General features: G+C 39.3%; 2 pseudogenes; one reads left to right on the top strand and one right to left on the bottom strand.

Moving 5' to 3' along the window:
• Positions 1-3,906: 3,906 nt before the first annotated feature.
• Positions 3,907-5,428, top strand: LOC138020375 (uncharacterized; annotated as a pseudogene).
• Positions 5,429-6,899: 1,471 nt separating this feature from the next.
• On the bottom strand, positions 6,900-19,343 carry LOC138020374 (E3 ubiquitin-protein ligase SMURF2-like; annotated as a pseudogene).

The raw sequence follows: 19,343 nt of genomic DNA, 5'->3' as shown, positions 1-19,343 counted from the left end.
TGTTGGTGTTCTCTCTTATTTTCTGACCTTCTTTTCCTTTCCTATTTGAGACAGTTCTCCACTTTTGAAAGCAAAGCTCTTGGTGCTTGTGCTAACGTGGCCAAATAAGCAGGAGGGTTTGGTTTTAGGTTGTGGATGCGTGTCTGTAGGTGTTTATTAAACTGGAATATAGGCGTTTTAGCCCTCTTACCAGAGGACAAAGGACAAAATTTCACTCGTCGCTTAGGCGCCTTCTTTTCTTTGTTAATATAGGCATCAAGCTTGTGCTTTATCTTAGACATCTCGTGCACTTCATCTTGGTGACAACTGAAGTTTTTGACAATGTTTCCACACTTTTTGCATTTTTTGGAACTTCGTCTTGGGCGATTTGGGAGAGTGACGTCTGCAGATGTCGAAGCGTCATTATTGATACCTGTCACAGAAGGATACTCTTCGGAATTTTCCATCTCATTCATTCTACAGAACCAAAAATAAGACAAAAAGAAACAGGGATGTAAGAAACCCAAGTCAGGGCTCGAGACTAACTTTTTAGCTCACTAGCCTAGTTCAGGTCTGATTTCAGTAGCCAAATCTATTTTTGCACTAGCCAGTCTCGTCATGTGCAGTTTCATTCATTTGTAAAAACTATCACAAAAAACGTTCCACATTTGCAAACACAACTCGAGCCTTTAGTAAATATTCTCATATTTTCATATCCATCATGGGAACAGTGGCGCAAATATGCTGGAATGTACGGCATCCCGTATTTTCTAACGGAGGCAAAGTTTTCTTGCTCTTGAGGCCACAGAACTTTGCAACTGACCAATGCACTGGAGTATGGAAAACGCAGATTAAAGTAAATTAAAAAATAAACCGTGCGTAAAACTAAACTGCTCGTTCGGAAGTCTGTGGAAAGGCTGTTCCTTTGATTTGAGCAATTCGAAACAAAGGACAGACTTCCCCACATTTAAGATCATCTTTTTCATAATTTCAAACAGCAATCCGTGCGTTTTATGCTTGAATGTTTTTCGGAGCAAGTTTTCGCTCTTTTTATGTGAGATTCACCATTCCAAGTAAACGGGATAAGTCACTCCATGTTATCTCTTTTTTTATTTTTGTTTACTTTGAAATAAACTATATTTGGATTCAATTTCTAAACAAGTACGTCGCAAACGGTAGCAAACAGTTTGCATTGGCTCGATCGCAAACACTGTCACTTTTGGCCCTTGCGTTTGCGATCCTGTTTTCCATATGCGTGATTGATTTACGAAACTTGATCTCGTGAAATCGGAAGAGAAGGGCGTCGTGTTCAACTTCTTATGTTGGAGTTGTTGCGAAGAAGAAGGAAGAGAGGAAGTGTCAAGAGACGTCACCGATTCTAGGTCCGATACATTTTCGAGGAGCAGCAACGGCTACAGCATAGCCAGTATCAAATTATACTGTAGGGAGTGGCTCTTTGTGATCAAGAACTTTACTACAGGTATATTTAGCCAGGGCTCAAAGTTAGCGACCAAATGGTCGGACGTGTGACTAAATTTTTGGTTGTGCGCCTAAAAAATCATGTGTGATCGCACTCGCGCCTTAAAAGCCCAAGTACACTGCGACTGAATTGCCTCTCTGCTTTCTCATGTGACTATACTTGGGTACTCCAAGTGGTATGTCACGAAACAGAAACATCAATTAACAGATATAGAGATATACATAAAATCTGGCCCTAAATGATAAAGTTACATTATTTTCCTTTCATCAGTGTATGTTTATTTGTCGTCAGTTTTCTCAACAAATTTCCCCAATGCCGGTGAAGTTAAATTTTTCCTGTTGATGTTTCATTCTATCCCACACTCTTTTGTTTTGTTAAAACTTTGCTGACACATGCAAACCAACCAAGAGATGGCCAACAATATGAGCCTTTTTCTTTAAAGACAGTTGTTAAAAAAGTTGAGTCATCGTGCTTGTATTGTCTATTGTCTTGTATTCAATAATTTTCTTATAAAAAGCCATCCTTCACATTCTAAAAATAAAGTGACTACATCTGCCTCGAATGATACTGCATCACTATATCAGTTCGTGATAAAGCTAAAGAAGATGCGCGAAAGAGCAAGAAAAGAAAATATACAAATTTTAAAGAGCGGGGTGAAACAAATTCGAGTAGCTAGAGTGGGATTCTGAGAAAGAATTTATCACCGGAGATACTATAAAGCTTTCCCTGTGCATTCATCCTTAGTTAATGGCTCCCTGCTAGCAGAGGTCTCTTTTCTTTTGTGCTCCCTGGGTTGACGATAACGGGAATAGAGACCTCTGCCATGGGTCGAAAGCATGTGCGTTGGTTACTTAGCGACCAAATCCTCACATCATTCTTCATGTTGTAACAACAGCGGAACTACTGTAGAGGAATCTGCGAGACATAGCGGCCTACAACAACGACGTCAAATGCGCGAAATTTATTTGTCATTTGCGACAGCATAAAGTCTATTAAAAGCAATTACAAAGTTGTGTATCTATTCCCGTTTTCAAGTACATTTTCTTTGGTGTGCACAATGGAAAGGAAATAAATAAATGATGAAAACTTTTCTGTTATTTCGAATGTACTTTAACATGATGATAACATGTAATAACAATTTGTTTTTGAAATTGAAAAGTCAAGTTGATTTAAAACCACAAGAATTTTGTTGCTCTCTCAAACGAAAAGTAAGTCAGCCTTACTAGTTAAAACAACAAACACGGCACTAAAATAAAATACAAAAAACTGAAGATACGCAGTAATGTTCTGCTTTGCTGTTGGAACAGGTATCCCCAGTATTTTAAGCTGTATTTTGGCAGTGCGCCTAGAAATATACACTTGGTAGCACAAGAGCTCCATAAGCCAAAAATAAACTTTGAGCCCTGTTAGCGGGGTATTCCCTTACGATATTCATTAAATTCTCACTGTTTTGAGGAGTATCCTCATTGCCACAATCATACTCGAACGCCATTTTCATTACTGAAACTTTTCTCTAATTCGTCAAAACGCATCACATGCACACAAATATCGTCGATTGATCGCAAACAATCAGAAACAGTTGACGATTGTGTTTCTTCCCTACCGTTGTTTCCCGCCTTTACATTGCCACTTGTCGCCAACAAGACGTAACAATAGAAAATTTTCTAACTCTTGCGTCTTGTTTGTGATCGTCGGGGATGAACGTAAAAGGTGTTTTCATTTACGCAAATTGTTTGTGATCCAGCTCTCGGAAAGTGCTTGCGATTGTTTGCGACGGAGTTACACGCATATGGAAACAGCAAGTGAATGAAGGGGGTACTTTCTAAAGAAACTGTGGTGCTGCGTCGATGGGGAAGTAGTATACAAAAATTTGGTTAAACCAACGGAGTTGATAATGTAAATTGGCCACCGTACTGAGATTCTAAAAGCTGACGTTTCGAGCGTTAGCCCTTCGTCAGAGCGAATCGATTCGCTCTGACGAAGGGCTAATTATGGCACGCCATTTGTAGCAAAATTCAATCAAGTGAAATGTTTATGCAATCCAATCATTTTTGCGTGAATCCATTTAATCCAATCTTCCAAATACATTTAAACAATCTGAAAAAGTATTGAATTCAATCCTACGATTCTCCGTTCAATTTAATCATGACTGGATATTCATTCAATGCAATGAAAATATGTATTCAATTCAATCATGGCAACTACCATAATGTGTATTGAATTCATTCGCTAAAATATCAATTCAATCCAATCGTTACTTTCTTTTTTCAATTCAATCTTCACAATATTTGTTCAATCCTTTCATGAACATATTCATTCAATCCTCACGAGAAAGCATTCAATCATCGAGCCATTTCATTCAATCCTCCTGGGGCGAGCGCGGCCAACCAAACCTTATTAGACAAGGTAAACGAAAGGACTAGGATAGAAAACAACATAACTTGGAAATGGCGGACATCGATGCGTTTAATTTAGAATTTGATCTTCCCAAGTTTTTGGAGTCCGTGCTTCAAAAAGCAGAAAATATTTTACAAAATGTTGGTGAGCAAACCCAAGTAGCCGCAGAAGTGCATGCTGAAGTAGTAGATCAAACTGTTTCTTTGATTCGGACATTGCAAGAGACAAGTGACATTCAAGCATCAGACACGATGCCCTTGGATTCACTTGCAGGCTCTTTCACAAATGTGCTGACATTGTTACGGAATCACATCGCTACCAGCGCAGTAACTCCAACAACTCTTGCTACGTCATCTGTTACAATAACAAAGAAGTCGAATGAGAAACCCGGGCGACCGTGTTTTGAAATTCCCACAGAAATGCTGGAGGAACTGAGGACATTGGGATTCAGCTGGACGAAAATCGCCGATTACTGGGTGTTTCGAGATGGACTGTGGCAAGAAGAGTGGACCAATACGGTCTTGGCGATGTCAGAGGGTTTGACCATTTATCAGATGAAGATCTAGATGAAATAATAAGCACATACATAGCAAATCACGGCACTGCCATTGGGCAAAACTGTTGGTGGTCACCTGAGGTCTCTCGGATTAAGGATTCAGAGAAGGCGAGTAAGGGAGAGCATTGCGAGAGTGGACCCTAAAAACACTGCATTAAGGTGGGGGGTAGTGGTTTCTCGTCGAACATACCTTGTTCCCTGGCCAAATTCACTGTGGCACTTGGATGGCCACCATTCAATGATAAGATGTAAAATTGTCATACATGGATGCATTGATGGATTCTCCAGACGAGTTATTTTTCTAAGATGTAACTCAAACAACTTAGCTGAAACGGTTCTTGAACTCTTTCTGGCTGCAATACAGAGGGACGGAAACCTCTGGCCCTCTAGAATTCGTGTTGACAAAGGTGTCGAAAATGTACTGGTATGTGATGCAATGGTGCAAGCAAGAGGGCATGGTTGGGGGAGCTTTATTGCAGGCCCCTCTACTCACAATCAACGAATAGAGAGGCTGTGGAGAGATGTTTTTAGATGCGTGTGCCATCTGCATTATTACATTTTTTTATGCGATGGAGTATTCAGGTGTTCTTGATGTCACAAACAGCATCCATCTTTTTACCTTACACTTAATCTTTATTCCAAGGATCAACAAAGCCTTGGCTGACTTCACTGAGGCATTTAATAATCACAATGTTCGCACTGAAAGTAACTGGACACCAAATCAAATGTGGACAAATGGAATAATGCACCCTGATAATCCCTTATCACATGATCAGCTGGATGATTATGTCAGTGACCTTGCGATGTATGATTATGATGTCCAAGGGCCATCAACCATAGACAGTGACAATAATGTTGTTATTGAGCCTGTGCTCCTAGATAACAGTGATGTGGTCAAGTCATTTGTACTCGAAAATATTGACCCACTAAGCCAATCATGTGAAATGGAAATAGATTTGTACATGGAGGCACTAGAGCTGGCTCTTCTTAAAACTGAAGAACTCAATGCACAGTGAAATTGTGTAGATGGACGCAAAGACGATATGGCAGCGAGCTCACTGATAGCCTGCATAAAGCATTTCCCATGCAAAAGCTGACTTTTCTAATTAATAATTAACAATGGTAACCAAGCAAAATAACGTGGAAATGTTCTTGTGAGCTTCTGGGTCTTTTAATATGGTGATTTGATGGGTACATTAAGCCTTCCATCCGTTAAAGCCTTATGAATGATTATATCATAATAAAATTAACTGAGTCATGCCATCAAAGTGGACAGGCACTCGAACTTATTTTTTGGGTAATATTAAAGCTCACATGAACAGTTCCACCCTATTTTGCGTGGGGCATCATTCTTCAATGATGTCATTTCCAGCACAGAGAATGATACAACAAGATCCCCTTGATACAGAATTGGATTATTTTATGAATAATGCTCAACAAGTTTTACTGATAATGGTAACATAGTTAACTGCCTGCTTGCAGTCCCTTCTTGACACCTGCTGTCTGTAAGATTAAAGCACACCAGAATCTTGCAAATGGTTTTGCACTGAATTGCAAAGAATACATGTATAATGTCAACAGTTTTTGAAGCCAATAAAAAGGAACAATTCATTAAAAAGTATGAAATGCAATGACAAGTCATCAAGCTACATGTGTAATAATGGTTCTCCGATAAACTACAGTACATAGTATTAGTGTAGTTTTCGTGTAACTCTTTCAAATCTAAACACTGGTGATGAAAATCAAATGCAACGGATTCCTCGTTAAATGCATAAAAACTTTAGTATCAGTACTGAAAATAGTTCCTAAGGTCTTCTACGCTGCCTGTAAACGTTAAGGTAAAACATCTATATTCTTCCACACATTCTACTTGAGGAAAAATCTTTTAACTTGGGCAGAAGCATGGAAACACTAGCTACCATGCCAGACAGTTTACAAACTGGTCTTCTAACTCCTCTAGTTTGAAGCTGTTTTAGAAAGCTAAAGCAGAGAAAATCTACTTCTTGTGACTCAGAAACAAGTTGGCCGCCATGTAATATGTTCATTCTTGCATAACAGAAGGTAATTTTGAAGGAAGAAAGCATTTGTATCCAAAAAAAATGAATTTCAAAACACTTGTTTTGGCTTAGAAATATTTCCCGGGTGCCACCATCTTGAAGAATTGAGATGGGTTGCCCTTTTGTTACGCTTTTTGGGTCAGAACAACCACGACATGTCACCATTATTCAAGATGGAGGCATCCGGGAAATTTTAAAGCCAAAACAAGTGTTTTTGGAATTCCTCTTTCTATACAAACGAATTAATTGGAAAAAGTTTGAACAATTTCAACTGTAAACATTATGTTCTCCGGTTAAAGATATTTTGTTTTTTAGTGGAGGTTCCCTTTAAACTTATGCATATGATACACAAAAGTGACAGGTGATCATGCTACAAATCAAGAAACTGTTCCCTTTATGTTGTTTTCTCTTTTCTTCCATGTGTTTCAACTTACATTTTTCCAAAATGGTTATTGGAAAATGCAAGATCAAAAATTTCGAACATTTCTTTTCATCTGGCAGCTTTCGAAGCAATGGCCCTCTTGGTGGCACCAATGTGTTTGTGCAAGTATGCGCACTTGGTAGGTCACACACGGATTCTTCAGTTTCTGTTGACTGCAAATAAATAATGCTATGAGCTTGTGAAGAAAGCAAAATTACATAAGTACAATGTACAAAACGAATGCATGGATTTTCAAGAAACAGCATTGACTTTAAAGGTCATAAGACAGCTTTTGTTGTGCTTGTTTAATTTGCAGAGTCTTTATGTTTTTCAACCAAAACTGTCCCATTTACTACTTTGTGTTTCTGTCCAACCTGAACACATAATGACAATACCACTGTGCCAATTTTAAAATCTACCAAAACTGTAAGTTAAATTCAGTCCCCATTGACCCATTGACTGCTGGGAGTGACACTTACATGTAATAGATTTTATTTTGTCTAACACCAGATGATTTTACTTGTCCTAGGGCGTTTGAGGTGTGAATGGATTAAGAATACAAATAATAATAATAATAAGCTGTAAATATTTTCAATTCTGTTTCAGCATCAAATGACCAATTCTCAAAATATGCCAATTTGTGTACATTCAATTCACTGTACCTTCTGGAATGTTTGTCCATGGGCAAATGTGATAGACGGTTGAATGGTGAAACCAAGAACAGGCTCTTCTGCTGCCCCTGTTACAAAAATTAGGATGGAACTTAAGCTCAATGGATGCCTTCTGCCACTGGCTACTTGACGCACATACTTAACAAAACAGGCATAGACTTCCTTTTCTTTTGAGCAGGCTGTGGACCCATCTGGAGAAAATGCAGGCTTCAACAGTTTTAACAGCATTGCAGAGGTCAAACTAGCATTGCTGGGTCTCAATAGATGAAGCATTATTGGCTTGTATCGGAAGACTGTAGTAAGTCCAAACACATCAAGTCCCCGCTGTAAATTGATTATGCACTTGTCTTGTTCTTGTATATTAACTAATCTGTCAATTACATCCAATGGAAGAAAGTATGGTAGTTGACCGTTTTGAAGAAGAGCAATGCCCATCATCACACCAATGAAATAATATTCATCTGAAAGGAACTCCCGTAAGCCATTAGAAAAATATTTCTCTTTCATGGCATGGTTCATAAGACGAATCCATTCTTTTCTGGGACCTCCTAGATTAATTGCTTCTTCACCCATGAAGTCTACCTCAAATGTCTTGCAAAGTCATCAATGGACTCAAATTCAGTGAATGTTGTTTTTAATATGTTGGAGCGATCAACTGTAATATAATTGGTTTCACCTTCAGGTGGACTGCTATTGTCAGCAACATCCATGGCTCTGCCCTTAATTAGTTGTTGCTTTAGAAACCTAAGAATTTCAACAGGATCAGATAATGAGTGCTGGTCTATTTCAACAAGTAAATCATCAGGTTCCTTTTCAGGGAGATCACTTGCATGGAGAGTTGCACTGACTGCTGGAGTGTTTAGTTCTCCTGGTTGTTCTTGGTTGGGCTGTTCATCATTCCCCTCTCCAGTCGTAATGCTATTTACAGCAGACTGAACAGGACTAATACTTCTCGTGTCTTTGTTAGTCTCCCCTGCTTTTTCCAAATAAGAAATTTCCATATCACTGTCATCATCCTCTCCATACAGGAATTCAAATCCTGGTTTGATTCTTATGTACAGTAGACCTTGCCCTGCCATTTTTTCACAACTGCAAAACTGTATTCAGTTCCTGGGCCCAGTTCCAGAATAGAAATTTTCTTTTGTCTTACTTTGACAAACTCAAAATCGTTGGATACAATCAGCGGAAACTTGTTTGTAAGGGACTCTTTGATAGATCGTCTTATTGTCTCTTTGTTGTCGTTTTCATTTAATAATAACATTCCATTTGCTACTATTGAGTCCCACTTCATGTTCTCTTTCTCATCCTCCGCACATTTCAAAACGGCAAACTCCAGAACTTTTTTTTCTCCCTTGTCCTTTGTTTGCAGTTGCTTCCCGGGTGCGGACCTGACTCGCACCTGCCGGTTAGGGTATGGCAGTGACCTTAAGAGTGGCTGTCTGTAAAAATCAGACAAATTCTTAATTTCGCGGCAAGGGTCGAAAATTCGATTTGGCTCATATTTTCATGGTAGATAGGCTAGGGCATGACAATAACTACTGGACAGTTTTTTCGGCAAAATATCCTTTTATTTGAGAGAAATATGCAAATTACCAAATTCCGTTAAAATCGCCATGTCACGCACTATTTTATTAAACAACTTTGAGAGTCTCGCATGCAAAACGACATTATTCGTCCGTCTTTAGAACACTCAAATATTTTTGTGCAATGTTTAACTGTGTGTTTGGTCGATTTTAGTGAATGTTGTGCTGTCGTTTTGGGTGGAAAATGATTAAATTTTGAAGACATGTCAGCGCTCCAAGCTGCGACCGTTTTGGTCGCCATGGCGAGTAGAAAAAAAGATTGGCGACCAAAACTGTCGGGAAGGTCGCCAGTTTGGCGACCTATTTCCTGGCCATTTGATTTTTTTAATTTACATCCAGACATACTAAGAAGTCTTGCGACCAAAAACTGCTTAGTGTCTTTTTCTTTCATAATTTCCGGCTCTTTAAAGTCTTGAAAAACATGTCATTCCTCGACTATTCGTTCGGAATCGTGAAATCGAGCAGCGGCCATTTTGATGCAAAGGAAGAGGGGAAACAGGGACTGGCCGACTACAAACATTACTCACCGCCTGTTGAGTGGGCATGGCTTTTCGACGTGTTACCAGTCTTGGACTGGGTAAAAACTGGCCGCAAATGAGACAGAATAACTCTGGTTTGAATTAGGTCGGTATAAATGCTAAGTGAGCGGCAAAGTTTAGTCTATTCCTTTCCATCACACAAAAACTCAGTGAGTGTTTTGTTGGGTCTTTCTGCAGGCGGTACCCGAAAGCACTGTGTTTTGGTCACTTGGGATTAGTCTTTATTTGGAATTCTTTTGCTTTTTGTCTTTGGTTCTTTTGTTGTACCTCAGTAAACTCCGGTACCGACAGAAGCTGCCGTTTTGTTTGTGGTGTTTTGTTGCTCGGAATAAAGAAATTCAATATAAATTTTGCCAGCACGCGCGGCGTTCTGCACGCCTTTGGCAATTTTTTTTTCCGCGGAACTGTCAACGTTTCACTTGCGTTTGACGTTCGGTTGACACAGGCAGCCATGAAGTTTCAGCAAGAACAGGTAAGCATATGATTTACTATCTGCATGGAGAATAGGCAATCTCACAAACAGTAGGGGCGATTCAAGGTTGAAACACTGAGCAATAAGAATATTCTGTTCCCACAGATCGGTAGTTTTTTGAGTCACACATTCATGTTTAATGTTTAATTACCGGTATGCGTAATTGTCTGGCACATAACCTAGCACATAAACGGAGCTAACAGAGGCATCGATCTAACAACGGAATATTTTGAAATGCGTCGGAAGACTCTAAAATGGATTTCTCTATACTTCAAAAGCCTGTTTGGTTAATTTGGAGCCTCCCTAAAAATATTTATTGTTCCGATATATCAGGGGAACTTTGGAAGTCTCGAAAGTTTTAGGGAGGGGCGTTTGGCTCATCAGTTTCACAAAGTTTCAGCTATCTTGATGGCTCTTGTCCAAGCTTCGAGGACACGGAAAATTTTAGGGGACATTTTTTCTTTATATTTAAGCTATACAAAGTGGGAAGCGACAATGCTCACAAGACCATGTCTGTTGGATTTAATATTTCCATTTTTTAAGGGAAATGAAGTTTTTCATCACACCATTTAGCCCAGAAGCATTGCCTTGTTAAATAGTGTTTGAACCATTTTCGGCAGTTGTAGCATGTATTCACATTGGTGACGTTTGTTTTTATTGCAACGAATGACTGTCATCAATGCATACCGAATGCAACAACGTATGAAATTATAAAGTTTTTCTCCAAAGAAACATTGTTTAAAACGATGTCTTGAGTGAAGATCTCATCCTTGCATTGGAAATCATGCTATTCTTTTTCAGTGATGTCATGTGCTTGATAAAACGTTACCCTCTTTAATGCAGGTCAACCACAGCTTTGGTCTTTGACCCTCTCTGGTCGACTCTTTATTTCTTATTGATTTCCTTATCTTTTGCATGTTTTCCTTCCTTCTTTTGCTCAATGTCTTTTTTTTCTTTTATGTTTAAGGCGAATGGCTGGCCTCCCAGTAGGGTGAATGCAATGGCCACCAGACATAACGACTAATCCGTTAACGACAACGGTTCTTTGTTCTTTTTTTTTTTTTTCAAAACGGCCAGCGGTTTCCCTGTCATTTAATATGGCACGATGTGCATCAGAAAAATGAAAAATGTTAATTTTTTTTTTTTTTGTTTTTGATGGCGACCAAAATCATATCCCTGGCGACCTTTTTAGAAGTGAAGGTCGCCAAAAGGCGACTTTCAAAAATTCTTAGCTTGGAGCACTGCATGTATTTCATTCACTTAAAAGTACTTCGTAAATATAGTTAATTTTCATCATGTGCGAAACCTTCAAATGGACTAAGCTTCTGCTGGTTGAATTGTAGAAGAATGGTCTACAGATTCCTGTAAAAATTTCTTTGGGCAAATGATTGTGAGCGACGCGAGAGCTTTTCAAAGTACGTTAAAAATGCAAATATTTGCCCTTCCGTCGTCAAATATCAATTGACTGGTTACCCATATATTTTAGCATGCGCCACATGACTTGACCCATATTAAGTTGAAACTAGACCCTCCGTGAGGGTACACTGGGTTGCCTGTGGTACGTGCAGCCCCGGAGGGGGGGGGGGGGGGGAGGGGGGGACTCCCATATGGAACACACGGGGATGCTAGTCGGAAATTTTAAATTTAACCCCTGAAGGAGACCATCTGGGCTTGGCTCAAGCTTTTTGTGACTCCTAAAGGAGACCAATCTGAGTACCCCCCCCATCATTTTAAAGCTAAGAAAATAAGCTTTCCAACAGCATATAACTTATTTACAGAAAACTGAAACATTTTATAAAAGCGAAAGTTGAACGAAAAAATTTAAGAAAAATAACAGTAAAATATGTTTTCTAGGCAAAATTTGGTCATTTTAGCGTTGATTACGAATTTTTGGATGCAAAACTAATATTTTCTGCAATTTATCTGCCTTCTTGGACATAAATTCGACCGAAAACTGATAAGGCACGAATATTTTTAGATTTTTAGGAATAAGAGATAACGTGGTTCAATGCGTAATGTGATAATGCGATAAAAGTGTCAAATTTGCGACCCATTGCTAACGGCAACGGAAGCGATCGCATTACGAATAATTAACCTCTGTTGCCAAAAACCACTCAAATAACCGGTCAGTGTAAAACGCAGACTGCAGACTGCAGACTGCAGACCAGGGATAAAATGCAGACTGAGGGTAAAATGCAGACTGCAGACTGCAGACTGTGGGTTAATAAAATAATAATGAAAAAAGAGTTATAAGAGTGTTAGTAGCCGTTTGTACTTTCACACTGAAACCCCAACACAGCTCCTATCGCTTTGGTTGCCCCACCGCATGTTTTATCGAACTCTGTAAGAATTGAAGCTGTTTGAATCCTTGTTGTTGTTTGAAAAAGGACAGTTTCGTTAAGTGAGTTGCTTTTAGGCAAAGAAGTCACCACCCCGTAATTCATATGCCCAAGATACCGGGTTTTTGTAAGTTTCTTTTTCTGTCAAGTGTGCCGATAAAGTTTGACAATGAAATGAGCGAAGTCAAAACAAAGATCACAATCGCCCAACTCTTGTTTATGCAAAGTCAAAATTTACTCTCCAAGACGTGTACGACGTTATTTATCACCAGGTAATTCCATCATTTTGGAAATAGCAGCTACTTTATTATTCATCTGCGTCACAAGTTTTCACTGATTTTGGGGCTCATTTTGATGAAACTCAAGCACGCTTCCAACAGGCCTGAGAACCCTTCCTGCTTACAGAGCAATACTAAAAAACTTCTCCCCCATCACATTTGAACCTTAAGCTCGAAAATTCAATACACAACATGATATTATAATTCACAAAGGCAGAAAATACCACAGAATCCTTTTCCAGCGAAAATTTTATTGAAACAAACAACATATTTGCTCTTAGAGGCGAAAACCTCTTCCTATTTGATTGCGTGCGTGAAGACAAGAAACTCAATTGTGTCAAATTACCACGTACTTCAGGTAAATACTGCTCACTTTGATTTCGTCTCGACGGGCGATAGATTGTTGTCGAAGTCCAGTACTCGTCGCTTTTGAGATTCATGCCTAGTTTATCCAACTGACTTTCCATTATTGAGCTCCATAAGGGTATATTTTGTTTAAGGATCCACTAAAACGCCATTCGCGTTGCATGACTTTCGACGCCATTGCAGGCTAAGTTAATGATTCTACTGTGTCCACCAGAGAAATCTACGCATTTCCACTACCCTCTCGATCCTAAGAAAATACGCGCAGAAGGCTCTATACACAAAGACACTACTTACCAGGGGAGTGACAGGCAAGACTTTTACCGACACGGAAAAAAAAAAAAAAACAAAAACAAAAAAAAAAAAAAAAAAGAAAACAAACAAACTAAACGTAGACCTCGACTGGGTTTGCCCATAGGCAACCCAGTAATAGGCACAGAGATGATAATTTCGAAATGTTCCAACCTTATTTGCTGCATAAGGCAGATCCAAAAGCCGATTTAACGTGTTTTTCCCGCCATTCGGCACATATAAAGCAGTGCAGTTTCCTTCTGTTTACACAATGTCTGATCTACATCGCCAACTGTCATCGTATTTAATGGTCAAATACCATATTTCAGCGCATCTGATCGCCACTGCATCTAACTCAGCAACGGCTGAGTCATTTGTGGATAGTTGCTTACTTCGCACAGCTCCAAAATACTACCACATCTGAACGATTGCTGCTTGACCTTGAATACTTTGCAGCGGTTCGTCATTTGTTTGTCACGCAATGCTGTCTCCCAGCCTAGAGGGTAGGGGTAGGGCAATTTCTATCCTGATATATTCGTAACCATTTTGAGCACAAAATCTTGTTGAGTGGGAAGAGAGTAAATAAAAGAATATAAAGAATGACTATTTTCCCTTTGTCTTCTGAGTTGTCTCCTGTTGTCATCTCTTACGCGATCTGCTACCTACATTGCGTAACCCTTTCGGCTTAAACTCGTTCCTAGGTCTTTCCGCGCTGTGCAAAAGCAGCTTCCACAAAACCAAACAGTGCAAACACAAAAAGAAGTCGTTAGTCTTTTTTTCAACTTCGCAGAATTTGTTTTCGAATACTCTCGCGACAGTCGGAGACTTTCTTGCATCTTTTGCAAAGTTTTTTTTTTTACTCAAATAGGCCACGTTCGATATATCACTATTCTTACTTGCTCTGAGGCTTTAGGGATAATAATTTTGTAACTTTTTAAAGTTTCTTTTGTCTCTAAATTCCCGAAAAAGACTGGATACAAAGAAGACAACACCATTTATGGATGTTTGTCCTGAAAGCCTTGGGGCCATGTTAGAATATTGACGTGGCATATTGCTTTTCGCAACATACCGGTAATCATACAGTTACCCAACCCCGGTACCAAACGCATCATCTTGCGCGCGCTCGACAACAGACATTTTTTTAAAACTGACAAATCTTCACAAGCCTCTCCCCAATTTGCAGTTTTTCTTACGCGTTCGAAGTCACCCGATCTCCGCACGGAAACAAAATGTCACAAATTAATGCCTGAAGCGTTTTGTGAGATTCCGCCATAACAATTCAGAGCTGATGAAGGAAACCTAGTACCTAGGTGCACTGCTGGATAAAGAAGGCGTGGCGGCCAAAGACATACAACAGAGACTAAGTAAAGCCAGACAAACTGTCTACAGGTTGCGAAGAATTTGGGACTGTAACGAAATTAGCAGGAAGACGAAAGTTCAATTGTTCAAAACAACTGTTAGAGCAGTTTTGATGTATGGCTGCGAAGCTTGGAAACTCACGAAAACAGAAGCAAAGAAGCTGGACGCTTTCCAATACAAATGCATGAAACGCATACTGAGAATAAGATGGCCACGGACCATCTCGCACCAACAAATCCAGGAGACCACAGGAGTGAACAGACCGAGTGATGAGATCAGACGCCGAAGATGGAATTGGATCGGGCATATATTGAGGAAGAACAGAGAGGAGCACTGTGTTACAGCATTGGAGTGGAGGCCAGAGGGGAGGAGGAGACCAGGTCGACCAAAAACAACATGGCGGAGAATGGTTGAAGACGAAAGACGAGTAGCTGGGTGGCAATCATGGACGACTGTCAGAGCTTTAGCAGCAAACCGAAGTGGATGGAAAGAGAATGTCAAAGCCTTATGTGCCTTATGGCACGAAGAGATATAGAGATAGAGAAGGAAAGCCATACGAAAGACAAAGGAGACATTGGACTAGACCGGGAAGAGCTAGCGCGTGGTGGGACTTCTTTGTGAATGTAGTGGTATTAACTGAACATTTATTTCACATATGCACAATCCTAGGTCCAACTCGTTCTTATCGTTTTCCAACGTTTTAGTTTGGACAGATGAAACTAATGGGAAAATTAAACGTTAGTGTGGGCGAAAATATTTTGCTTCGCTTAAGCTTTACTGTGGCCGGGGCCCGAGTTAGAGCTCTTTCGGGGCGGGTTTCGGGGGTGTTCGTCTCATTCCCTTTTAGCATAAATCAATTAGTGGTTGAAAACTTTATCTAAATCCTCTTCACAGACACTTTGAGAACGCCAAGAGGCGGCCGTTATTAATTTTGTTAGCTGCTACACTAAATACTATCTATCACAGAATAGATAGTAGCGTAGCCAATCAAAGAACTGCACGCTAGCCCAGACTAAAAACAGATGAACATTCAACAAATTGTTTCACTTATTTTACAGTGCGACGCGCCATACCGTGGCCACCCAACAAACATTTTTACAAGTTAGTTACTGACCAGGATACGCGAATTTGATTGACAGACACACCTCCATAGAAAGTTTCAACGCGCAAGAACCAAATGGAGGCTTGTCTGTCAATCAAATCCGCTCACACTGATTGGCTAACTTGAAAAAAATGTTTGTTGGGTGGCCACGGTAAGGCGAGTCGCAGTGTTAGAGTGCCCAATACAAAATATGGAAAGCAAAATACGAATATATCGAAATCAAATATTTATATTTGTTTTACATTTTTTTTATTTGTTTAATTTTTTTATTGTTATTATTACTATATACCCCTACCGGTGTAGCTACCTACTAAAATGATAGCATTGCGTGACGACCAAATAACGAACGCTGCAAGATTGTGCTTCGGGCGCCGACACTCTTGGGAGCAAAGGTAAAAGGTCGCAATCAAATGTAATATTTTGGCCAACTTGGTGTAGTACGTACAACGAAAACAACTATCCACGAATTGCTTAGCAGCTGTTGACTTAGGTAGATGCAGTGATGATTATATGCCGCGAAAGAAGATCACAGATTCATGATATTCGACCACTGATTGCGTTACAGTTGGCGATGTGCATTAGACGTTGTTTAAACAGAAGCAAACTTTGACCGCTTAAAGGCGACGAATCGAGAAAGAAACACGTTAAATCGGCCTGTGGACCTGTCTCTTACTGCCAATAAGGTTAGAAAATTTCGAAATTATCATCTCTGTGTCTATTTCAACTTAATATGGGTCAAGTCATGTGGCGCATGCTAAGATTTACGTGTAACCCGTCAATTGATATTTGACGACGAAGGGCAAATATTTGCATTTTTAACGTACTTTGAAAAGCTCTCGCGTCGCTCACAATCATTTGCCCAAAGAAATTTTTACAGGAATCTGTAGAACATTCTTCGGCGATTCAACCACCAGAAGCTTAATCCATTTGAAGGTTTCGCACATGATGAAAATTAATTATATTTACGAAGTACTTTTAAGTGAATGAAATACATGTCTTCGAAATTTAATTATTTTCCACCCAAAACAACAGCACAACATTCACTAAAATCGACCAAGCACACATTTAAACATTGCACAAAAATATTTGAGTGTTCTAAAGACGGAAGAATAATGTTCTTTTCCATGCGAGACTCTCAAAGTTGTTTAATAAAATAGTGCGTGACATGGCGATTTTAACGGAATTTGATAATTTGCATATTTCTTTGAAATAAAAGGTTATTTTGCCGAAAAAACTATCCAGTAGTTTTTGTCATGCCCTAGCCTGTCTACCATAAAAATATGAGCGAAATCGAATTTTCGACCCTTGCCGAGTTGTGTTTGATAATTACGGGCAGGGACTCTTAATCTTTCTGAACTATTTAATCTTCTGAAAACTCCATTGCTTGAGCTTGCGTTAAGCATACTTCTCGCAGACCGAAAAACATCAGACGCATTAACGTTGTTAGCATTCGGCTCTGTCTCTGGTGGCAGGGCAGCCTGTGAACTATCATTTCGGAGGATTCGCGATGCCTCCTCGAGCATACGGGCGGCACGTTGCACTTGAGAGTGATCCATATTTGACACGCTAGACGTACGCAAATATAAAATAAAATACGATATTACATCTAAAACTGCTCCTTGAATTGACAGAAGCGCTTAACACTATTTTTTCCTAACGGAAGCACGACAGAGACATGATTTATCGCCAAATGATACGCAAAAAACACCTTGCACCTTCCTGCAGCAGCTGTAGAGTTGAATGGCGGAAAAAATGGCGGGTTCTGACAACCTCACGTGACTTTTCTGCTTGGCTGCGCTCGCCCCAGGAAGATTGAATGAAATGGCTCGATGATTGAATGCTTCGTGAGGATTGAATGAATATGTTCATGAAAGGATTGAACAAATATTGTGCAGATTGAATTGAAAAAAGAAAGTAATGATTGGATTGAATTGATATTTTAGCGAATGAATTCAATACACATTATGGTGAGTGGATTGAATGAATAGTTGCCATGATTGAATTGAATACATATTTTCATGATTGCATTGAATGAATATCCAGTCATGATTAAATTGAACTGAGAATCGTAGGATTGAACTAAATGCTTTTTCAGATTGTTTAAATGTATTTGGAAGATTGGATTAAATGGATTCACGCAAAAATGATTGGATTGCATAAACATTTCACTTGATTGAATTTTGCTACAAATGGCGTGCCATAGCTAACGCTCGAAACGTCAGCTTTTAGAATCTCAGTACGGTGGCCAATACTTATTTACATTATCAACTCCGTTGATAAAACCAAATTTATGGAAACAGCCGAGAAGTTCCGTGTGATTTCACACGTGATAAATCGTTCGTAACTTGGCGTGGGGAAACTGTAATCTGCGTTGGTTTCCTTTTCAATTTTTTGTTTCAACTTATTATTTTCTAAGGCAGTAAATTCCATAGTTTCTGTCGTTAGTTTCTATTCTCTCTTTTTGCCTCAGTATCCATAAGAAATAACTTTCATTTTTGTTTTCGTCCAGAACTTCACTCGTTAGTGTCGAGCCCTGCTTGAAGTCTCCATAAATGAATTCGTCCCTGTTGCTCAAAAATTTTTATCACTGTTTTTGCTGAAACAATTATTTGCGTTCTGAAACCTTCTTTAAAAAAGGACTTTAACTTAAAAATAACCTTTATCGGTAGGTCAGTTATATGCAGCTGAAGTATATCTGGTTTTCTTCTTCAGATCATTTAAAAAAACTTGGCCATGAATTGGATGCACTTCCGGTTACAACAAAATTAGTCACACGCAAGTTAACCGACCATGCTTCCCGGTTTGAGGGAGAATGCGAAATTACCGGCATCGCATTTACTCCGATTTTCGTCCTTACAAAGGTTCTAGTTATCGATATGGACTCATCATAATATAGTAGTAAAACTTGTGATTTTAGGCTTCACAACAATCTATGATTATGCACTTAATGTTGCATAAACGGCAGATTTCTTTACATTTTGCTCTTTAAATTCAACTTGTCCTGATAAATTCCGGGGATAAATCTAGCAGCTTGCGACACTTGAAAAATAGGTCTTTAAATCGACGATGATCAAAGAATGCAATAAAAATATTTACATGAGACACCTACACCACGAAAGGTTGATGAAGATCGAAAATGAAGAAAGACGGAGACGGATTTGGAGACATCTTGACGAAGAATATTGTCTAGCCTTAAAGTCAAAAAAAGCACTTTTGACGGAGATATTATTATTAATGATATTCAGAGAATACATTACAAATATTTCACCGGAAATTTATTCTCGAAAAGTGGAAAACTCACCCTAAACTCCTCCGATCTTGTTTAAACAGCACCAAACGTTGTGCTCCTTCCAGAGACGTATGAATAAATGAGGTAAAGTTGTGCAATCGTACAGCATCACATGACCCGAGTTCCCTAAAGTTTGTCTCGTCGTCCGATGAAGAAAAAGACCCCAT

The sequence above is a fragment of the Montipora capricornis genome, chromosome 10 (assembly GCF_036669925.1).
Source record: "Montipora capricornis isolate CH-2021 chromosome 10, ASM3666992v2, whole genome shotgun sequence".
Taxonomy (NCBI): domain Eukaryota; kingdom Metazoa; phylum Cnidaria; class Anthozoa; order Scleractinia; family Acroporidae; genus Montipora; species Montipora capricornis.
Note: the sequence above shows the minus strand (reverse complement) of the source record. Positions and strands in the feature narration are given on the sequence as shown.